General features: G+C 32.3%; 1 protein-coding gene across 3 annotated transcripts in view; it reads left to right on the top strand.

Annotated features, from left to right (window-relative positions):
• LOC126755231 (mucin-5AC) overlaps positions 1 to 23,785 on the top strand; it is a 130,931-nt gene that overhangs the window by 6,678 nt on the left and 100,468 nt on the right. For all 3 annotated transcript variants that reach the window (XM_050467656.1, XM_050467646.1, XM_050467664.1), the window contains one exon: positions 22,205 to 22,256. The gene's annotated coding sequence lies outside the window, so the exon portion shown is untranslated. The remainder of the gene's footprint in view (positions 1 to 22,204; positions 22,257 to 23,785) is intronic.

Genomic DNA, 23,785 nt, shown 5'->3' with positions numbered 1-23,785 from the left:
CAATTTTATGTATTTATTGTAGTACATATTTTTTTATAGCAAATATTATTTTTAATTGCTAATTTTACAAATTTATTGTAATTTAATACTTTTTTTTTAATTTTTTAAAAATATTTCATTTTATAAAACTCATGAAAGTTTAACAAAAATTAAAAAAAATACTGCACGTTGAAAGTAACTAAAACGATATTTCAAAAATATTTCCCACGAAATCGTGCAAGCAAATAAACAAGTTTGTCGCTTAAGTCTTTTGTTTTTGCACAAATTAAAAACAATTCGCCAGCCACAACTGGTAAGTCCACACTTGTCCATAATTTATTGCATTTATTAACGCTTTTTCAGTAACTCATAGTCAAGTTAAATTGAAAATTTATTCAAGTTGCTGATTTATATTTTCAAAAAGGGTAAACAAGAACTATACCGTTAAAAAAACTAGTTTTGTAGCGTTTTTCATAACCAGCGGCACAAATATTTTGAAATCAATTCCAATTTCAGCTGTCGATAATAATTATTAATGTTTATCAATTTAAATAGTTGGCAAAGCGGTTTTTCGAAATTTTCAATGAATATGCGTTTTCACTTTCCCTTTTGCACCAACTTATGTCGTTGCAACAAATTCGTTGACACCTTGCCCAACGCCACTGGCGAAGCCTAGACCAGTTTCCATGCTGTGCTGCATAAATTTGCCTTTATTAAAAACATTTTGAAAAATCAAAACAATTAGAAAACAGTTTAATTTCACTTTCGGTGGCAACCTGTTCACTTAGCAGCCACCTTCATTTCACATAAGAGTTCAATCTCATACATAAGCATACAAATGCACACATAAATAAATTGCCTTAACTGCATTTGAGTGCTTCAACAGTTTTTTTTTTGTTTCATTATTTTTGTAAGTCGCAACGCCTTGGCTAAGAGCCTCACGTGCAGATCACGTACAAATTATGCAATAAAAGTCAATATAAATAACACATACATGCACACATGTATGTATGAATATACATATGTACATATATAACGGCCACTTGCGCCTGCGCCCAACAGCAGAAGCGCCTGCGCCAACAACACCTGCAGCAGCAGCAGCAGTAACGGTGGCAGCGCCTTGTTAAGCTTGATGAGTGGAGCAGTGTTGTTCGCTCGATTAGCTCACCGCGCCGCCGCCATACCGTTATGCATTTTATGGGCAACGTCGTGACACGTTCGCTGCCAATTTATATGCGCAAATAGTCAAGTTGAGGAGATATTACCTAAATATTTACGTTCGCATTGTCTGGGAGAAAGTTAAATGAAATGTCTATAGCTAAGCGGCCGCTGGCACCTCCTCACACACACAGACATCCATACAAAGGCGTAAACAAGTGTTGCTTTGCTAATGTGAGCAATCCCATGCAAAGTAAGTGAATAATAAAGTTTTCGCCGAATGCGTTATTGAATATTATTATTATCGTTCATTAGCATTTTTTATTAACCTACTTGAGGAGGTTCGTGATTTAACGATTCATTTCGTCTGTTTTTGGTGTTGCCGAAATCTGTGCGCTATTTGCAATTTAAGTAGTTTTTGATAGATGATGACTTCAAAGACAAAATTAATAGAAATTTATGGCAAAATACATACGTTCATACGTTCATACATATGTATGTACATATGTACATATATGTACATACATATGACCAAAAACGTTTACTCTATTTTTGTATGTTGAACACTTATGTATATACATATACATATGTATGTATACATGTTTTTGAGTGAAAAGCAGAAAGCATAAAACTGTTATTAATGGTACAAAATGTATTAATTTTTTTTTGTTTTTTTTTACAAAATGTGCTTGCTTACAAAATTTAAATTTTTTTAAGGTTTATAAAAATATACTGAATTAAAAAAAATCAAAAAAATAGTTAATATTAAATTGAAACTAAATTTTATTTACATATGTTTGGCTTAAAGAATAAAAATTTGAATTAATAAAGTTTTTTCTTTAAAAATTATAATATTTTTTGATCAAATTTTTTTAAATATTTATATGAAAAACATTGAAGTAAAAAAAAACTAAACAATATTTATTACAAAATTGTATATAAATATTATATATTTTCCAAAATTTTTTCATAAATTAAAAAAAATTATATTTCATAATAAAAATTTAAATAAATAAAAATTTTTTTTTCTTGAAAATATTAAAATACTTTTTTTACTAAATGTTTTTGTATACAATTCTTAAAGTTAAAGTGAAAAAAATTAATAAAAATGTGAATATAAATTTTACATTGAATTATTTTCTATTAAATGACAATAATTATAATTCAAATAAATAAAGTTTATATCTTTAAAAATAACATTTTTTTACAATTTTTTTATAAATTTCTTAGCGTCTTGTTTGTTAAAATTTAAAAAATTATAAAACTTTTATTTTCTTAAGTACCAATTTTTTATTTTTATAAGTGCTTTTTTTATTTTTTTAAAGTTTGATAAAAAATATTGTACTTAAAAAAATTGCAAAAAGTTAATACAAAAGTAAATATAAATTTTACATTTCTTTTACAATTTTCATTTAAATAACAATAATTATATTTTAAATTTTTTAAAAATATATTTTTTTTTACAATAGGCTTTTTTTGTAAGTTTCCTAACGTTTTGGAAAAAACATTATATTAAAAAAAGTAAAATAAATAAACAAAAAAAATATTACAAAAGAAAATATTTTTTTTTTCAATTTTAATTTATATTTATAACATGAGAAAATTTAAAAATTTTTTTTTTGAATTTATACCACATAATTATTTAGCAATTTATTAAGTTTATTAAAAATTAAAAAAAATAAAGGAAAAATATTTTTTTCGGATTTTGATTGATATATATACATATATAATTAATTATATAATTAAAATTTTTTTAAATGTTTGTGAAAAAATATTAAAATTTAATTAAATTTAAAAATAGAAACTGTACTATTTGACAAGTGTTTGAAAGGAAAATAAATCAAAGTGGGACGAAACCCTTTGAAAAATACGAAAAAATAACAAAAATGTAAGGAAAATAATTTACTCGCGATCTGTCGTCGTAAAGAGGAAACGGAGGAGCATGTTCGAAGGGGTTATAAACGATTTATCTTGATTTCCGGCAAAACTATAAGTACTATAGAAAAAACTTATATGGAAAAGTTTTAATGAAAAGATCTATAACTTTGTAGACACGCCTATTTTACATAACCTAAAAATTGTAAAACACAAATATTTTTGTCGTTTTTATTTAGTAACTACAAACAAAATTTTCTTGCACGAAATCATATTTTCTTATTATTTTACCAGTTAAAAAAAAAAAACTCACATTTTCATAATGAAAATATAAAAATTTTTAATTGTAAATATTAAAATTGGCATTTTACCAAAACAAATTTAATAAAAATTTTATTTAATCAAAGTTTTATTTTTTTATTTATGAACAAATGTTAACAAGTGCTCACAGCTAATATTAGCCATTACGTGTTACGCAAAGAACAGTAAATGTCATTGTTACCGGAAATGTTAACCGTACTTGGCGATGCTCGCCAACGAGCACGAGTACAATCGAGTGCCATTGAATGATCAGTGAATAGCGACTTAAGAAATTAGCTGTTCAGAAACCAGAATTACACAATGAAAGCTGCAAAAAGTCAAAGAAAAAATATTGAAAATTAAAAAAAATAAGATCGTTAATGAAGCATAAGCGATACAATAAAAGCTCATTACCAAATAAGAGCATGGTTATGTAACGAGTTCATAACTCGCGTGTGTCTGGATAGAATTTTTTTATAATTATGAAAAAAAATTAAATAATGTTTGTGTAGTTTTGTAGAAAATTCAATTTTTTACCTGCTTTCCTTGATGTGTATAGTATGTGTCAATATAGGTTAGGTAGGCGTTCGTTAACCATTTATACATTGTGCTCGGCGCGTTGCTTTGCAAAAAATCGCAGAACCTTTCAGCTCAATGTTTGCGAGTTTTGTAAATAGCCAATTGTGTTTTTGTTTAATTATTATTTTTTGTCTGCCGCGAACAATGATCAGCATTTGTTTGTGTTCGATTTGAGTTTAACTCGCCAAAGTAAATATGTGAAAATATCACAGCAAATAACTAGTTATTCTTAATCCTGCCCTCAAGGCCATTAGCTTTTGCAAAATTAGCCATTTTTTTATAAATCCGGGTATTACTTCGAATCAAATTGAAACTTTTAAAAGCAATCGCAGCTAATTATGTGTAATAATTGCCAAAAGTGCGTGTTAAGTCTTAAACATGTGCAAAGGCGAATTTTTTTGGCTTCTGAATCGCATGCGATATTTTTTTGGATTTTTTGCTCTCACGCTGATTTAATATCACATATACTACATATTAATTTTGTATAAGTATAGCTGATTGAAGATTGAAATAAATACCAATTTTATAAAAAAAAATAAAAAAAATGAATTATAAAAATAATAATAAAATAACTTTTGATATAAAATAAATCTAAAAATACATTAAAATAAAAATTAATAAATATACAGGTAAAACGTATTAAATAAATTCCTCTAAAACGCGTTGTATGATTTCAAAACCGAAAACTAAACATACTATATATTATATAATAAAAATAATATCAAATTCAACATGTGAGCATTCGGCATAGTTAAGTGAAACCGAAAGTGTTCGGTGTAATTTAGCGTGCAAATCGGCTTAATTTGTTTCCTTTTTATAAGTAATTCTTAAACAGTCTTAATACGCTCACACATATTGACTCTGTAAGCTATATAGCTTATATATATATGTATATAGTAGCTTTGACTTCACATATATAGGTGTGTATAGATTCATTAGTAGCTGCTGTAGTAGACTGGAAGTGGCTCATAATAAAGAAAGACAATTTTTTTCTGGAGCAATTGAAATCTTTTATCGAATTGGAGCAACATGAATAGCCAAATATAGAAACTTATGTCACGTTCAGATGTTATGTATTTATATATCAATTTTTTGATAAATTTTGTTAGAGAAAATTTGTTACTCAGCTAAAACTCGTTATTATATAAATGTCTTTTCACCGACCGTTTCGAAACTGATCAATTATAATCATAATAATTATTAAAGTAAAATATTGGCAATTATAAGCATAAAACAGTTTATAGTTTTAAAATAAAAAATAGTATTATTTAAGCATAGAAATTTTATACATATTTTGGTTATTAATCAAATATTATTTTAACAGTCATATTTTTTTGTACTTCTCAAATATTATTGCTGATTTTTCATATGAATTAAAGATTATATATCAACTTGCCCCAAAAGAGCACCTCATTCTTTATTGACGTAGACACCGCCTTACGCGATTATAGCTGAGTTAACAACAGCGCGCCAGTCGTTTCTTCTTTTTGCAATTGGAGATACCTGATGTTTCCAACGGAGTGGAGGTCTTCCTCTTCCTCTGCTTTCCCCGGCAGGTACTACGTCGAATACTGTCAAAGCTGGAGTGTTTTAGTTCGTTCGAACGACATGACCTAGCCTAATATATCGCGGACCATAAACTTTCCGTCTCTCGAAAACTTGTAACGTCGACTCTGCATCGTATAGCTTCTCTATGCAGCTCTGTAGCTCGAATAGGTTGAAGAAGTCACACGGGAGTCTTCTTGTCTAAAACCTCGCTTGGTATCGAAAATTTCGGAGAGGTCTTTTTAGATTCTGACGGAGCTTTTGGTGTTGCTCAATATAGCCGTATTAGCTCTGCCGGACTATCAAGTTCAGACATAGCGGCATAGAAGCAGTTCTCTTTCGTGCTGTCGAAAGCGGCTTTAAAATCGACGATGAGGTGGTGTGTGTCGATTCTCTTTTCACGGCTAATCCAATCAGTTTGTTGGCAATGGACTTCAGTCAGGAGGCTTATCCCACGGTAGTTGGTGCAGATTGTGGGGGTTTCCTTTCTGCGGACTGGGCAGGGCACACTGTAATTCCAATCGTTGGGCATGCTTTATTTCGACCATATTATACAAAGAAGCTGATGCATGCCGCTTATCAGTTCTTCGCCGCCGTGTTTGAATAGCTCGGCCGGCAATCCATCGGCCCCCGCCGCTTTGTTGTTCTTCAGACGGGTAATTGCTATTTGAACTTCTTCATGGTCGGGCAATGGAACGTCTGTTCCATCGTCATCGATTGGGGAATCTGCCTCACCATCTCCTGGTGTTATACTTTCACTGCTATTCAACAGGATGGGGAAGTGTTCCCTCCATAATTTCAGTATGATTGTGAATTCTCATAAATTATTTTATTTGTCCTCAATTGATTTAACAACATTAACATTTTTTTGATGCACAACACTGTATGGTAACATGAACACTGGTTGCCAACTAACCCACCGCAAACTATTTCTGAACAATTTAATGCTTTAGTTCAAAATCTGTACTTCCGTAATATCAGAAAACGGTACTTTTATATTAAAAATTTTGTATGAAGCAGAAAGTTTCCTGACTTGTCTGCACATTAAATATCAGCGTGAGGCGTTATGACAAGAGAAAGACACTTTAATTGCAAAAAAGAAAATATAATATAATATAACGGTACATTTTACATATCCGCATATCGATTATTCTAATTTATCCACACACGCGCGTCACACTCAGGGCGTTGGGGCCACTCAAAGAGCACATGACTCGATCACTGACATTTGTGGCAAACTGACAGACAGTTCGATTGCACGCTTTGTCGTCCAAATCGATCCGATCCAACGCGATGGATGCCGTTCGAAAGCAATAATCGATCGGCAGTGATTTCTAAACGCCGGCAAATAACAAAAGCGATCGCCGCGCGCTGTTCTAATGACGAGTGGTGAAGGTGCTTATGTACATATAACAGTATATAAATGTCTGCTTGTATCACAACTTATGTGTGTATGCGCTTTGGAATATTTCTAATGCCGCTGCAAGATTTCACTTGGCAGATGAGAAAATCAATTTTAGCACAAGAGTTATTACTTTGCGCCTTTTGCACTTTGCGCTCTCTGCGGTCGCTGCCGCCGGTGCCATGCGGTGAAACAAAGCATTTGAATGGTGCACAAGTGTGCCAATCATTTTCTTATTCGTATGCGTATTTGTATTTGTGTGTATGTAATGAGTACACTGGTGCGCATAACGGTTTCAATGAAGAGCAATAATTAAAATAATAATGGCTTCTTGACAGCGGCAAAGTGTGAAAACTGGCAACAGTATATATTTGCTTTATACATATTTACAAACACAAACATACATACATATACATACATAACATAAATGTATTAAAAAACGTGCTTTACTAAGCGCTTGTAATGAGGTAGAATTAAAAAAAAATAAGAATAATGGCTGCTGCTACTTAATGAAATGGAAAAGTTTTCGCGCTGAAAACTTTGATGTGCTTACCGACATACTATACATACATACATACATAAAACGGTAGAGCTTTCATTATTTTATTTGATGGTCATTAAATTGAGCAAAGTAAGGTATCTTGTAAAGTTTTGTAATTTGAAAATTGAAAGGGCATGAGGAAAATTATTTGGCCGCAGTTAGAGCATCTGTGAAGGACTGGGAATTTTTCCAAAAACAAATAAAAATATTGCAAATGAAGGCTTATCACCACTGTTCACGTTACTTTTTTTGTATATTTTACTTAACAGAACAAAGAAAACCATGGAAACTTGAATTACTAAAATAATAGATTAAAAAATCTAAGGGTCTAACTTATCTGGAAAGATTAATTGAAAGCAAGGTCATAAATAAAGATTTAAAGGGTTACATGGGTTTTCTTGGGTGAAAAACAGCCTTTTTTCTCATATAAAAAATGAAATCTTGGGTAGTCGAAAAAGTCTTTTCGTATTTTGTCAAAAGATGTCGTTGCAGTCGTGTATATCCAGTGCCACCAATTACATTGTGTCATATAATATATTGTTGCAAAGGTGAGATTTTAAGTTTCATTTAACAAAAAAAAAATTAAATTCGGGGAAGTTGAGAAAAAATTACAGCTTTTCAAAAATAATGAAGAAATTCGCTGTATTTTGAAATTTTTGTATAAAAAAGGGAAGATGCCACGCAAGCCACCAATAAAATTTGTGAAACTTACGAAGATGATGCTGTATCAGTTCTTGTAGCACAATAATGGTTCGCTCGCTTTCGTTCTGGAAATTTCGATATGAAGGACGCACCTTATCGTTGAAAAAGTCGATTAAATGATGGAAAATATTAACCAGGACCGTCACATAAGCAGCCAAGACAATGCTAAGGAACTCAGCATTCATCATCAAACGGTTTGAACCATTTAAAACAGGCTGGCTACAAAAAGAAGCTCAATATTTGGGTACCACATGAATTGTCTGTGAAAAATATAATGGACTGAATTAACATCTGCGATTCTTTGCTGAAACGAAATGAAATCGTAGCATTCTGAAGCGAATGCTAACAGGAGACGAAAGTGGATCAAATACGGCAATAATGTGCGAAAAATATCATGGACCAAGCGTGGTGAAGCTCAACAAATGGTCGCAAAGCCAAGATTGACGCCCCGAAAGGTTATGCCGAGTGTTTGGTGGGTTTGGAAAGGAATCATTCACTATGAGCTGCTCCAGCCTGGTCGAACGATTGATTTTACATTTTACTGTCAACAACTGATGAGATTGAAGCAAGTAATCGAAAAAAACGGCCAGAACTGATCAACAGAAAGGGCTTCGCCTTCCAACAGCACAACGCTAGACCACATACATACATTTGATGACTCAGCAAAAACTGGGAGAGCTTGTCTGCGAAGTTTTAATGCATACACCATATTGCTCTGACCTTGCATCATTGGATTACCATTTGTTTCGGTCAATGTAGAACTCCCTTAATGGAATAATTACTTGTCGCAGTTTTTCGCCGAGAAACCAGAAAAGTTTTACGTTGATGGAATAATGTCTCTAGCGGTAAAATGGCAAAAAGTGGTCGACCAAAATTGTACATGTTTGGTTCATTAAAGTTCATTATAAATATAAAAAAAATAAATTGAAATTTGATTAGAAATACGAAAAGACTTTTTCCCCCAATATATTTCTACCGATAGTAAATCTTTTTTGAAGCCGATGATTGCTATTTGTATTAAAACGCATAAAAATATTGCATTTTTTACGTGAGTCGAATAACGCTTACAAATGTACAAGTAATACAATGACATTTTTTCCTTCGAAATCACCGGATGTGTGCTTATAAATATTACAACAAACAAATGTAAGCGTAAACAAATTGTATTTTCATAATCAAATAAAAGTACGAAGCATTTAGAACATGCTTGTAATAGGCTGTGCAAAACTTCAAAGCCAGAGTCAGTATAATAAGATGTGCATATTTGCACATACATACATATGTAAGTGTGTATATGCATGTACATCCATTATCAAAATACACAACCATTTCAAATACATGCAAATATAAATATATATATGAGGGTATATATATATATATATACATAAATATATATATACGTATGAGCATATGTAAATTGGCAAGTGCAAATAAGGCAATCAAATCCGCCAACAACCAACAACTGGCAGCTAGTTAAACAATCAGCGTGATAGACATCAGCATAAGCAACGAGAGCGGTCGGACTTTAACAGCATCGGCGCGATTTTGAATCTCTACTAAAGTCAAGCCTATTTATGTATGTATAAACGTGTACATACAGCAAATACATACATACATATACATATCTACACATATTTGCCGACAAATATAGAAGCTAATTTCGATTCATACAAATACTTACACAAATATCTCCATGCGTGTGTGTTTGCTCGTTAATAGACAAATAAAGCATAGTTTTGCGTTTTCACAGCTATCGCCATGTACATACATAGGTATATATGTACATATGTATGTACCTATGTACATATGTATGTTTGTATATGGTGTTGATTGCTTACTCCAGTGGGAAATTAGCATGCCCATTAGCACAATGTACCATAAGTTGGTGCTGCTCGCCGGGAAATCCTATGAGAGGCCAAGCACATAATTTGCATGAATGAATATTTTAGTTGAAAATTGAGTGAAAAATTACACAGCGCAAGTCGCGGTTAGCAAGATGTGAAAATGATTGGCACAAGCTCATAAATTACATTGTTTTTAATATTTATAAATTTTTTAATTTTTTATGGTTCATTAAATATTTGTGCACATTTTTTTGGTTTGTTCTGCAATTTAACTAAATAAGGTACTTTATTTTTTATTGTTTCTAATTTTAGTTTTCATCAGTACATTTTATTTTTTTTTATTTTTATATTCATAACTTTTTATTCAATTTCATTTTTTTAACTTAACATAACTAAACGTAACTTGACTTAAGTTAATTTTATTTGAATTTAAAAAAATTGAATTCTATTTTATTATTTTAATTTAACTTAACTTAACCTAACATAACTTAACTTAACTTAACATAACTTAACTTAACTTAACTTAAACTTAACTTAACTTAACTTAACATAACTTAACTTAACTTAACTTAACTAACTTAACTTAACTTAACTTAACATAACTTAACTTAACATAACTTAACTTAACTCATCTTAACTTAACTTAATTTAACTTAACTTAACTTAACTTAATGTAACGTAACGTAACGTAACGTTTAACTTAACTTAACATAACTTAACTTAACTTAACTTAACTTAACGAAACATAACTTAACTTAACATAACTTAACTTAATTTAACTTAACTTAACTTAACTTAACGAAACATAACTTAACTTAACATAACTTAACTTAACTTAACTTAACTTAACGAAACCATAACTTAACTTAACATAACTTAACTTAATTTAACTTAACTTAATTTAACTTAACTTAACTTAACTTAACTTAACTTAATAATTTCACTTAATCTAATTGAATTAAAAGAAATTAATTTTATTTAATTGTAATAAGACTTAACTTAAATTAATGTAACTTAACCTGACGTAACTTCACTTAAAATAACTTAATTTATTTACACTTATGTGTTACTTAACTTAACTCATAACTGCATTTAACTTAACTTAATTAAATAAATTTGTAGAATTTAATTTTATTTTACTGTAATAATTTGTATTTCAGATTTTTTGCTATTGCATACTTATGTACATAGTTTTTTGCAATGCTTAAAGTCATTTACCACGTAAGTCATATACAAATGTTTTCCACCTGCCACATTCCTTGCCAACAACATTCGCGTATGCGCCAAACATTCACAGTAATACAAACTGGTGCATACTCTTCGTCCAACATTTCACAAAAATACCTTCTCGAATATGCGTAACTCCATGCTTTACTCATGCGTTGGTCACCAACAAAAAGAAAGAAAAGCTAAAAACAAAAACAAATGTTGAAAACAAAAACTTTATGGCTTTGGCTAATTTTTTTCCAGCATTCAATTTATTGTTGCTTTCTGGTATTTTAAATGCGTTCATCGACGCATCGCGGAGAAAGTTGGTCGACCACTCGCTGAAAGCAAGGCGAACGACGGCACGAAGAGTTTGAAACAAAACCGAAAAAAATTACTAAGTGTTAATAAAAAAGCGACGCATAATTAAGAAACCCGTATTAAAAAATTATATATGTACATACGTATTTATATATGTGAAAAAATAAAAATAATAATAAATAAATATTCAATAAAAAATTTATGTTAGAAAAAACCATGTGTAAGCTTCGTCAATATGCGGGCGTTCAGTTTTAAGTGCAAATGCTTGCAAAACACACACCTATTAATAATAATAAACAAAATGCAAATAAAGATAAAATAAAAAGATAAAAATACACAGTTAATTTGGGCGAAGTCAGCGGGCTTCTTAAATTAATTTCATATATGAGCTTTATCTTCAAGCGCGATTATTCATATCCGTTTTTAGTCACTGCTCTATGGCGGTGGTGTGGCGCCAAGCCGAGGAGCAGGCGTTACTCGGTAAATAAGTGGGGAGTTTGCTGAGTTTTTCTTTTCAAATACTTCTTCTATATACATACATACATATTTACTTTTATTTATTAAGAGCTTTATTGCCAATATGCCAAAAAGATGACTCCAAATATTCGACGAAAAAAAATTATTTATAAATTTGCATATTTAATTTCATATAAATTTTATTTCACAACTATCTATTTTCAAGCATATTTTAAAATTTCGAATTTATGTGGGATTTGCGTCTATAGAGTTTTGTCTACCACTGTGACCTCGACATGCTTTTGGTTTTATTGCAAATTCGTGTAATTATAGGCAGTTATAGGTAAATACACATACATACATAGATTGTGTAAAATTCATAGATGAGGCGTCTATGCTAGAGTCATAAACTATACATACATACATACACACATATTTTCCAACAAGACTCCACTTTTAAACTCCCACATTAAGTTACTTATGCCCATCTCAATACATACATATATACATTTTGTATGTTTGTATATTGGTCTGTAAATAAGCACAAACAAGTATTAATTTACATTTACTCGCATATATGTAAGTAAATAAACAGTTGTGGTAACGACATAAATGACACTTGATAATCATCATAATAAAATGAGTTTTAAATTACACGCAAAATTTCATGAGCAAATATAACCACAAGCACAACAAAAAATACATACATACACACATAGGCATAGACATGTCTTTTATGCATTATACATAAGTCTCACTACTGCAATTATGATTAGAGAGCTTTGCGGCGAAAAAGAAGTTAAGTGAATTTGTCTAACCTTCAATTATTGTTTAAGGTCACATTGACATTCACACGAATAATTTTATATTTAAGAAGTGGATTTATTTGTATGTGCATAGATACTTAATACAAGACGCACACTATGATTTCGCGCAAAAGCTTGTTTATAGTGAAAGCTCAACTTGAAAAGTTATTAAAGTTGATGTTGAAAACTAAATTTATTATATTAACTTTTTAGGAAACTTGTTTTTGTCGGTTTTTTACGTTAAATTAATGATACCAAATTGCTTCGGACTTAAGTCATTTAGGATCTTTTGATATTTCAAACGGCTTCTCGATCATTTCTTCTCTTGTCTATGCTTGTATAGAACAATTATTCTTTTAGTTTTTTTTGTGTGGTCGAATAATATTCTCGAATTCTTATTTTAGCTCCCTTCTTCTTTAAATTAAATTGTGGAGTGACTTTTACACGATACAACTTAACCTAACCATCAAATTTATCTGATTAGCTGCTGCATGAGAATTATATCACTTTATGCTTATAGTACTTGACTTAGATGTGAATGAGTTTTCATAGCAAAAGTGCCATGAAAGGGGCTACAGTCATCTCAAGCTGTTTTTGCTACTATGATGAGTAGTGGATATATAGTATGTTTCAGTCGAGGAGGTTATCAGTTTAGTACTTCCTAAATAGAGTTTAAGCTGATGGGAGCTTTTCCAAATTCTAAAATCCTGTATTCTAATAATAAGTGATTCATGTTTTAGTTTGGGTATCACACATTTTTCAATGTTTAGAATACATGCTATCGCTTTTTAGCCACAGGTTAGCTTCAACAATCTTTCTTGAAAGTATGAATTTCCTGATTTTTTGCAATTTATAAGGTTTTATTTTAAAATTTCATACACAAATGTAGGCAAAATTTGGTATACTGTGTACTGTGCCTACATTTTGGCTCATTTATAACAAATAGTTTATCCAAGTTATATACCCACAGCAAGGAAGCAGTTGATGTAACAGCTGACGAAAAACAGCTGCATATACAAGTATACAGGGTTTAAGGGCACAAAGGAGTTCCGCGAAACGAGGCAGTTGATGAGATTGCCAAAAGTGCTATCCATCTGACTACCGAATAAGTACAGGAAATACAGCAGTCACGAAGAACAAAATACAACGAATTTTACGAAAGAACTGATAGGCGGATCAGCGGATCAGGGCGAGATGGATTGCCTCAAGTACATGCAGGATCACAAAGATCATGTACAAGAGACCTTTAGAAAACCTCTTGACAGGTCACAACCTACTGGCATCATATGCGAGTCGGAAGGGCATGAGTGATAATGATACTTCAGAAAGAGCAGAGAAGTTAACATGAGAGATACGCTGTCACACATCTTATGCCTTTGCCCAGTACTATCTAGACCTCGACTTAAGTATCTAGGAGCTTCGTAGTTTACAGGCCGGACGAAATATCAAATATAGACATCAAGTCGCTCTTACAGTTCACAAAAAATGTTGACGTACTGTGTGACGAATGTTTACCTTAAATTAAACTGAAGTTAATTTTGAAATTTTATTAAAGACCAGTAGGACTATGTACGGCGTGATAGCTATGTATTAAAATTTTTAGAAAAAATACTTAAAAAATTTTCAGTCGAATTTATATAAAAAAATACAATGTTTATAGTGAATATATACCTATTTGAATTTATTATGTTACTTTAAATTTTTTAAAATATTTATGAATTTTTGAAGATTTAAAATTTTTTGATTTCAGAATTTTTAATAAGAAATAAAAGTTTTTTTTTATTATCTGAGGTATTAATTTACAACATATATTTAATGTTTATTTTTGTTAAACTTTTAACATCAGCAATATGCACGTACTCGAGATATCTACGAAAAAATTCGAAACTACAAACTACCTCAGCTCATAAAGCACTTAGCACTTTTGAATTAATAAAACTAAAAACGAGTATTTTGGCATCACTATATATTATATAGTATACTACAAATATTGCTTAAGTAAACAAAGCACCCCGCTTCCCATGTATGTAGCTCCCTGGCACTTCAAATGCGCCTCCCACCCAACGCAGCCAGCAACTATTTTCGGAGCACTCAAAAGTTTAATGAAACAATTTCCGTGCATAAAAATACTACATAACTGTATGTATCTGCCTCATATGCTTTCATGTCTGTAAGTCGCGTTGTTTGCGCGCCTGCCTACTTATCGTAAAAGTGTGATATGTATTATGCATGTTCATATTCAAGTACAAAGCAAAAAATAAATGAATTTCACCTTAGAAATGTGTGACGCCACATGTTGAACGGCTGTGAGCGGTGCGAAGAGCAGAAACAAATTCCGGAGACTTAGAACAAAGGTGCCAAGTCTTCGTAACACATTTATGAAACAGACATTTGTATGTGTGTGTTTGTGTGTTGCTGTTGGAAAAAGTCCACAATTCGTTCGAACATTCAGATTCGATGAGTATTTGTCAAGTCGCGCGGAATTCTGCTTAAAATGTGACTCTTGTCGCTTATTGACGCGCTGCCGTAATGACGTTACACCGCTCGTGCATGTCGCCTTAGCAGAGAGGCGCACATCTTTATACACTCTCCCATACATACATACAAACATCTACATTTTTCTTATTGTATGGATTTGTGTACACAAAAATAAGTCATACCTGCTTACCTGTGACTAAATGTAAATTCGTGCCTTCTTACTCTATGCCTAATGCACGTGTGTTTATGTATGTATGTATCTAAGTGTATGTGTGTGTGTGATTTTATTTTAAAAGCATGTCTTCTCATAGCCATGATAATCTTTTGTTGCTTGTTCAGCAAATGTAGGCTGCTGCCATTTGTGTGCCTCACGTTTCCCTAGGATTTCCCCAGCCAACCATTGTTGCTACTCATGTCGCCATGCTAATTACAGATGTTGCGCTTAATTACCAGATAATTGCTACTAAACATTTGCAGCACATTTTCAACTTAAAGAGGTCTGCATATACATACATAATAATTCTTTCATATCTTTCATATTGTTGTTGTTTTAATTGGTGGCAATGGCAAAGTGAAAGGATTTTTCAACCGCATACAAACATACATTCGTTTTTATGTGGATAAGTAGGTGTAAATTAGGTCTCATAATTTCCAAAATGAAGCTCGTCTCAGCAGTTTAATGACGTTGTTAGCAAGTTGTTGCAAGAACATAACAATTACAGATACACGCCCTCAAATTAGGTAATAGACAAATTGCATAAAAAAAAACATTATAATGTTATAATATCTTTCACAGGTGAATTTTTATAGCATAAAATGGTATAAAAGGATTTTTATCTTGATTTTTATAGGTCAGCTTGTATGGCAGCTGTTCGAAGATTTTAGAACAGTATTTCAAAGACCTGAGTAAAATTTCATGAAGACCGGTTGAGTAGTTCTCGAAATATCTTGCCAACAGACTTCAAAAACACAGTTTTGGGAAAAACACGTTTAAAGACGGCGCACTTGTTAGCCTCGATGGCACAAGTTCTCAAGGCTGTATCTCCGAAACTATTACTCGGATCAGCTTCTAAATTTTGACAATATTCTTAGAGGTGTTGTAGAATTTAATAAGATAATAAATAAATTCCCGTAAAACCCCGCCTTAAAAATGGTAAATATAAAATTTTTGTTTATACTCAAAAGTATCAAAAACTATACACTAATGTGAGCCAAAAATCAAATAAATTCAATTTATGGGTTAAAATGAAACAATAAAAAAATGATTTTTTTTCTTTTCAAAGCTTCTTTGTACATTTAAATTGAAAACAGTACACCTCAGGGAAATTTTATGTTATAATACTTCTTTTCAAAAGTTATGGAAAGCTTTGAATGCTCATAGAGACATTTCAAATATTAAACTAAAAGTCATGCCTGGGACATTTTTTTCTCTGCATGTAGGTTCATTTAACACATAAATTCGATAAATTTTTTTTTGCTCACTCTACCATATGCATATATATCAGTGGAGAAACCTACGTGCCTTTGACATGTAAATATGTGCCATATATTGATTTAGTTAGCTAGAAAAACCAGTTGATGACAAATCTATAGCTTTTTCACTTTTGCTATGTTAATGTGATTGAGAATATTCCTAAACACATAAACGCTCATATATATAGTATATATATTATTTAACTGGAAATTTGTGGTCACTGTTAGCAAAGTGTCTATGAAGATGCTAATGATTTCAGAAAAGCTTTTAGCACTCTGATTTGTCAACAAGCCTATTATTCGCTAATATTCGTTACTACAATATTAAAAAGTAATTTTACAAAAAAAAAAAAAAATAAATTATAAATATTATATTAGTTTACATATGTATGTACATATTCAGTATGAGAGTGAAAAGAAAATAGGAAGGGAGAATATGAGTTCAAATCTGTACAAAATAGTGTCACGGAAAAATTTACCAATTATTGTCGGAAATTGTTAATCTACTTTATTAGCGTAGACAGTGTTTAGGTGGTTATAGCCGAGTTTACAACAGCGGAGGCTGTTTTCTTCTTTTCATTGGGGTGTTTTTTAGTGGCGGGTCCCAAACTCAGCGCACAACCCTGGGGAGGGATGTTTCGTCTTCTCATTTTTGCTCGCCTTCAAACAGATGTTTTTTGGCTACTCAGAGGATACTTGGTCTAAGGCCGGAAGTCGTGAGCTGCTATAGCCATATGTAAAAGAATTGTTTCTGGCCACTCCTAAGCGAATGGCGCTCAGAGTACTTTCCTCACTTTCTTTACACTTTACTACACATGACTCCAGACTTCAAATTGTTGTTACTGAAGTTTAATTTAAAGCGTCAGCCTAAGCATAGGCAACATTTGATATATTTAAAGTACAATATACATTTTGGCGCATTTATAAATAGTATATTGTCAAAGTCATTCGCTTTAAATGGAATTAAAAAATAAAGAAAAAAATATAAAATTATTGTAAGTTGCAAGAAAGTTCTTAAAATTCTATAATATGTTTAAAAATAATTCGCGGCCCAATTTTTTATGCGTCCTAAGTGAAGGTGACCTAATAAATAATTATTTGGGACACTATAGATCTTCTATGACTAATTTCATAACACTTTTTACACCGAAAATCTCCATTTCCCTTGATTTATAATGCGTTTATCCAATTCGCTATGCGAATTTGTATAATTTTCTAGGAAAATTTAATACAACAAAGTTGCAGGTGTAACTGTATAATAATATACATATGTACATATATACTCACTCTTCTGATTATGCACCGCTACATAAGCTTATGCATTTCATCACTTCCCACAAATTTTGCTTTAAATCAAACATTTTCATTCTGAACTTTTTTAACGAGGTAAAATTTTCAGAAATAAACACAAACAATAACAAAATAGCACCACCATAATTCTCAGATTTCCACTTGTGGTACAACAGAGCTACAACAACAACAATAATGCGCTGCACAGCCAACTTCATTGACGGCAAAAAGCTTTGCGAAAATGTTTACCACATTTCATGCCAACACTTTTCAATGGATTTCAAAAAGGGATTTCTCGGCATTATGCACATTTCCGTACTCGTGTACAAAAAAAAAAATGAAAAATAAAAAAATAAAAGAAATAGTTTAGCGCAATGTTTAACACTATCGCAACGATTACGACATCATCTTCTCGCCGGCTTACAAACACAAATGTCTAATGGCGGTGTGCCTGACGCCACAGCTGTGGCACGCTGCTGCCAAAAGTTCCGTGTGCCACATACCGAAGTACGTACCTTCAGATATACTTATGTACATGTATGCATGTAGTTTTGTGTTTGTTGCATGTCAGCTGGAAAGAGCTGAAGCACATGGTCGAGCGACCAACAGGCGGACCAGGCGTCCAGCGAGTAAGCGTAGTACTCGCACTTCATGCAATGTTGTAAAGATGCTATTGTGTAAGCCTCTAGTGTACAAGTATATGCACATATGTGTATGTAAAACGTGCGATTTGGTGCCACACGATGTATTACCTTGTATGCATACATATGTACATATGTAAATGAAAATATTTCCCATGTGGCATGTGGCATGCAAAAGTCCTCATATCACACCACTCAGGCGATTCCGCACGACTGAATTTACCAGCAGGGTTTATTGTTCGTAAGTAAACATTTGTTTTGCAAAAAATCAAGCTTTTTCTAAACGCAATGCTGCTTATGTGCTACCTTCAAGTTTAAGCTTGAAATTAAATGAAGTTACTAGTTCATTTCGAAATTTTTAATATCTTGGAAATGAAACTTTTTTTTTACTAAATTTAAAGAAAAAAAACTTTCAAATCTAATGGAGAATTTTTATTATAATTCGAAAGAACATTATTTTGCATTTAGATTTTGAAGATTATCCCTTTCAAAAGTTGGCCGCGGCTACATCGGCCGACTATGACCCTATCGAGCATTTCGACTGATAACTGGCAAATGATACGCGCGATGTTTTGTTCCAAAGCCTGAATCGAAGCGGGTTTGTCCGCATAGACTTTAGACTTTAAATATCCCCACAGGAGAAGGTTACCGTTATGATACACGATCTTGGTGGCCAATCGACCGGCCCAAAACGTGAAATTATCTGCTCACCGAAGTGTTCTCCATTTATTGCTGCCAACCAAATGTCGCCGAGATGCAATTTTAGGCATCAAATAGTCGGTTATCATGGCGCGATAACGGTCGCCATTGACGGTTACGCTTTCACCGGCATCATTTTTGAAGAAATATGTACCAATGACTGCAGCGGCCCACCAATCCGTTGATTTTTCTGCATGAAATGGAAGCTCTGGAGCCTCTTTTGGTTGGTCTTCGTCCCAATTTTACTTGTTTACATACCCATTGAGCCAGAGATGGGCCTCATCGTTGAACAAAACTTGTCTCGAAAACGTCGGATCTTCTTGGAACTTTTCAAGAGCCCATACAGCTAACGATGTCACTTGGGAAGGTCGAGTGGCTTCAGTTCTTGCACAAGCTGTATTTTGTACTCTTTCAATTTAAGATCTCGACATAAAATGCTCAAAGTCATTCCATACATAAGAATGTGAATTTTCATAATAAAGTTGAACGATTTGTAAACATTGTTCGGGCGTAAGTCTTTCCATGATAAAATGCCAAACAATGCTGAACCAAAATAAAATGACAGCTTGACACGACTCACGCGTGATCTGTCAAAAAAAAGGCTATTGAAAAAAGTACCTCTACTTGGATCATATAGGAAACTATGGGAAGTCAACTTTAAACTTAGTCTTGAATACTATTGTATTGAATATTCCCACAGCGGAGGTTTCGACCACTTGTCTTACGCTGTGTAATTGCTAATTCACTTGGTATTTTGAGTTGACGCCTACTTTCAAAAGAACTCAATGACTTGTGGGCCATTGTGGGCTTGTTTTAATCTCAAAAGTGATGATTCAACGTTCATTTATTCATCCAAGAGAGTCAAAATCTTTCATAAATATATAATATACTATATAGGCTACAAATCCTATCTCATCATATGATGTCATGAACCGTAATAACCGGAAGAATACTTTTCTGTAGTCAAAAAGGTTCCACCGGTCTTGTAGATGATAAAATGAGGGATTTTGTTCTTGATCTAATATAAGCTTCCTCTCCTTTCTATAAATTTGCATTGAATTACATATTTTATGAAACAGTTAGATAGAGATATCATCTCAATGAAGAGATTGAAAATTACAGCTGTGTTAATAACAGTTTTTATTTCGTCAAAACAGAGACAGTATGTGGAAAAAAACGTAAATTAATTCTGATTCTGTCAAGTCGATTCAAATTCTGTCTTAAGGGACCCTTCTCTATATCAAAAATACACTGTAAGGGTTTTATGATCTGTAGCATTTCGTTTATCTATCTCCAGGTGGTTATCAGAACATTTTTCATACATATGCTCCCATTAGTTGTAGGCTTTGGGAGCGTTTCTCATAATTATTTTGGTATGATTTCTATGTAGCTTACAGGAGCAACAAGAAACTATTCCATTACAGTTCTCTCCCTTTGATAAAATACTTAATCAAAACTTCTGAAAATTAGATTATGAAATCACATTAATCTTAATTTAGTTATGTTTTTCGGTGATTTTCGTTTTCTTTCATAGACATACACTTCGAAAGACCCAATTTTACAGGTACCTATCGATGTTTATTGTATGTATATCATACCAATTAACGCCGGTTTGCTAACATGTTTTCAACAAAAAAATTTAAAATTAGGTTGCGGCAATAGTATGATTTACATACATATATTTGTAAGTATGTACAAATATCCCCTTGTGGCAATTGATATTACATAAGGTCTATTCAAAAAGTGCGACTATGCTAATATAGGCTTAATGGTGTGTAATTGCCGACGTTTAAATGCTCGTAATGCACATGAATAATATAATTTGCCTTGGTTTGTGTCGTTGTTGGCGCGTATGCAATTTTATTTTAATTGCTTTCGGCAATTATTGCATTAACATTTCCATTTCTCACCAGCTGTCGTGTTGGCCACTCAAAAGTATGTTAAGTGCATAAATTAATGATATGTGAAACATATGTATGTACATCTAATGGTACAAATGTATTAAATGGCTCAAGAAGTTGGCACTTTGTTGTTTGAGATTACTGCTTTCTGCAAACGCTGTCGTCAGCAATGCAATTCGAAAGCAATTCTTCAATATCCGCCTATTCATGAGTTTGCTTTATAGTAAAGTGTCGCAGCTACTGCCTCCAAAGAAAAAATAAATACTGTAAATTCCAGCAAGAGTGGTGAATATCCGTTACTCACGTTCTTGCACTCGATTGCCTTGAAAGTCGCATGTAATTATCGATTGGTAATTATTTGTAATGCATTCCTGTTTAATACGGCAATACTGAATCTAGACGCAATGCTGGTGATACGCTTTGCAAATAAAGCAAATTCATATATACAAATATATGCATACATACTTACTTACATATTGTTTTTTTTATTGTAGAAACTATAATTATTTAGTAGTAAAGAACTGGCTGTTGTAATATGTTAATATTATACTTTTATAACATATAGTATATGTACAAGTGCCCTGCTCAGGGTATAAATACAATATATCTACATTCACTTAGCTTCACTACCACAAACTGCCAACTAATTTTGCTTAATTACTCCGTTTTATACACAACCATACATACATATAATATATGTTTGTATGTCTGTATGTATAACTATGTATTCATATATACGCGCCAACTACAGTTGCGTTTGCTAACTTTGAAACAATTTCCTGTTGGCAGAGCGCCGTCAGCTGTTTAATGCCATAATTTGCTATAATTATTAAGTGTTGTAACTTATTACTTATATATTTTATAAACTTGATTGTCTTACCTGTTGCTACACTACAAGCTGTAATATTAGCGTTTTTAAATACACATTTATGCAGAGATAATGTTTTCCTTGTGCCATATAATACTAACTTCCTCTTTCCTCTCGCTCTCTCACACTTTTATTTGCAGTTCGCAACGCCGGGGCACGTCACTATCAGCGCCGATTGGTGTCTTTAAAAAGGTAAGTCTTAATTATAATAAATATATGTAATACATGCAAAGGGAAGGGAAATATTTTAATTAAAGTTTTGCAAACAATTAATAATATAAGTTTAGATTTACTCATTCATACACTTGTCTAATTGAGGTTGGTTGGTATTTCCTCTACCTTCAAACGCGAAATCTGTTTGTCAGTACTACTTTGTTTAGTTACACTGACTTGAATACTATTGTCATTTGTTTCTGAAGTTTAGGGTAATAGACTGCAATGCTACTAGATTGATTTTAGCTTTAAACTTTTACTGGTTACCCTGGAAGCAATATCAAATCTTTGATGTTATTTGATAAACCGCTTTTACTCAGAGTAAAACTTGTCGTATGTTTTTCTGCCACATAACCTCAAAAGTACTCAATAAATAGTATGTTGAGAAACTTTCTCAAAAATCGAATGAAGGTATACTAGAATGGTATACTCAACGTCTAATTGTTTGTCTATCCGAAAAAGAACTGTAGTTTTTAAGACTGTCGCTTTGTCGGACTTATTTTTTCTATAAAAAAATACTCAAATATATCGTACAGTAGCTATTTGTTCCCAAATAAGGTTTGTGTTTGGCAACAGTAAAGAGTAAGAATTCCATAATATTTAATCCTATTGCGATAGATATATAGTGACTGGCTATTAGGGTGCTTTAAAAAAAATTGAATTTTTTTTCCAACTCTTACCCTCTCAAATTTTTTCGCGGAAATTTCCAAATTTTGAAAAGTGAACTTTCTGAATATGTGATGGTTATTTTTGAGAAACGAAAATTAGTTGGTGAAATTTTAGTTTGAATAAAAAACGAAAATTCCTATGTAAAATGTATGGGAACCTAAAAAATAAATAAATAGCGACCCCTTAGAGTTAAGCTACAGCGCCTGGCTTGAGGGTGGATTGTTTGTTTGTCAATCACTAACATTTGAGGGGGTAAGAGTTGAAAAAAAATTCAAAAATTTTTTTTGAAGCACCTTACTGGCTATATTTTCAAAAAATATATGTCGTCTGCTTGTAATATTATAAGAAGAGTTCGAAACAAAGTCATTTCTCGCGCTGCTCCTTAAACGTCAGAGCTCACGGAGCGTTTAGTTCAGTTTATTCTTCATAGAACAGGGAAACGGCGGCTACGCTGGCTAGGTCATGTCGTCCGAATGGTTGAAACACTCCAGCTTTGAAAGTATTTGACGCAGTAACCAGCGGGAGAAGCAGAGGAATAGGAAGACCTCCACACTCTAGGAAAGACCAGATGGAAAAGAACCTGGTTTTAATTGGCGGCAAACAGCGAAAAGGAAGGGCGACTGGCACACTGTTGTAAACTCGTCTATAACCGAGTAAGTGTTGTCTATGAATGAAAAAGAAGAGATTCCAGAAATTTATGTATCCAGGAATTTAATGTGATCTAAGTAACCTTTATGGCAAAGTGAAACCCGGTAGATATTTTAAAAGATCCGTCTTTGCTTTTGCTGTTGTAGCAAATGAAAATATTTTAAAACCATTTTTGATGATTGTTAGCGAGG

Source organism: Bactrocera neohumeralis, chromosome 2 (genome assembly GCF_024586455.1).
Source record: "Bactrocera neohumeralis isolate Rockhampton chromosome 2, APGP_CSIRO_Bneo_wtdbg2-racon-allhic-juicebox.fasta_v2, whole genome shotgun sequence".
NCBI classification, from domain to species: Eukaryota; Metazoa; Arthropoda; class Insecta; order Diptera; family Tephritidae; genus Bactrocera; species Bactrocera neohumeralis.
The sequence above is the reverse complement of the archived record's forward strand: the minus strand, read 5'-3'. Positions and strand labels throughout refer to the sequence as shown.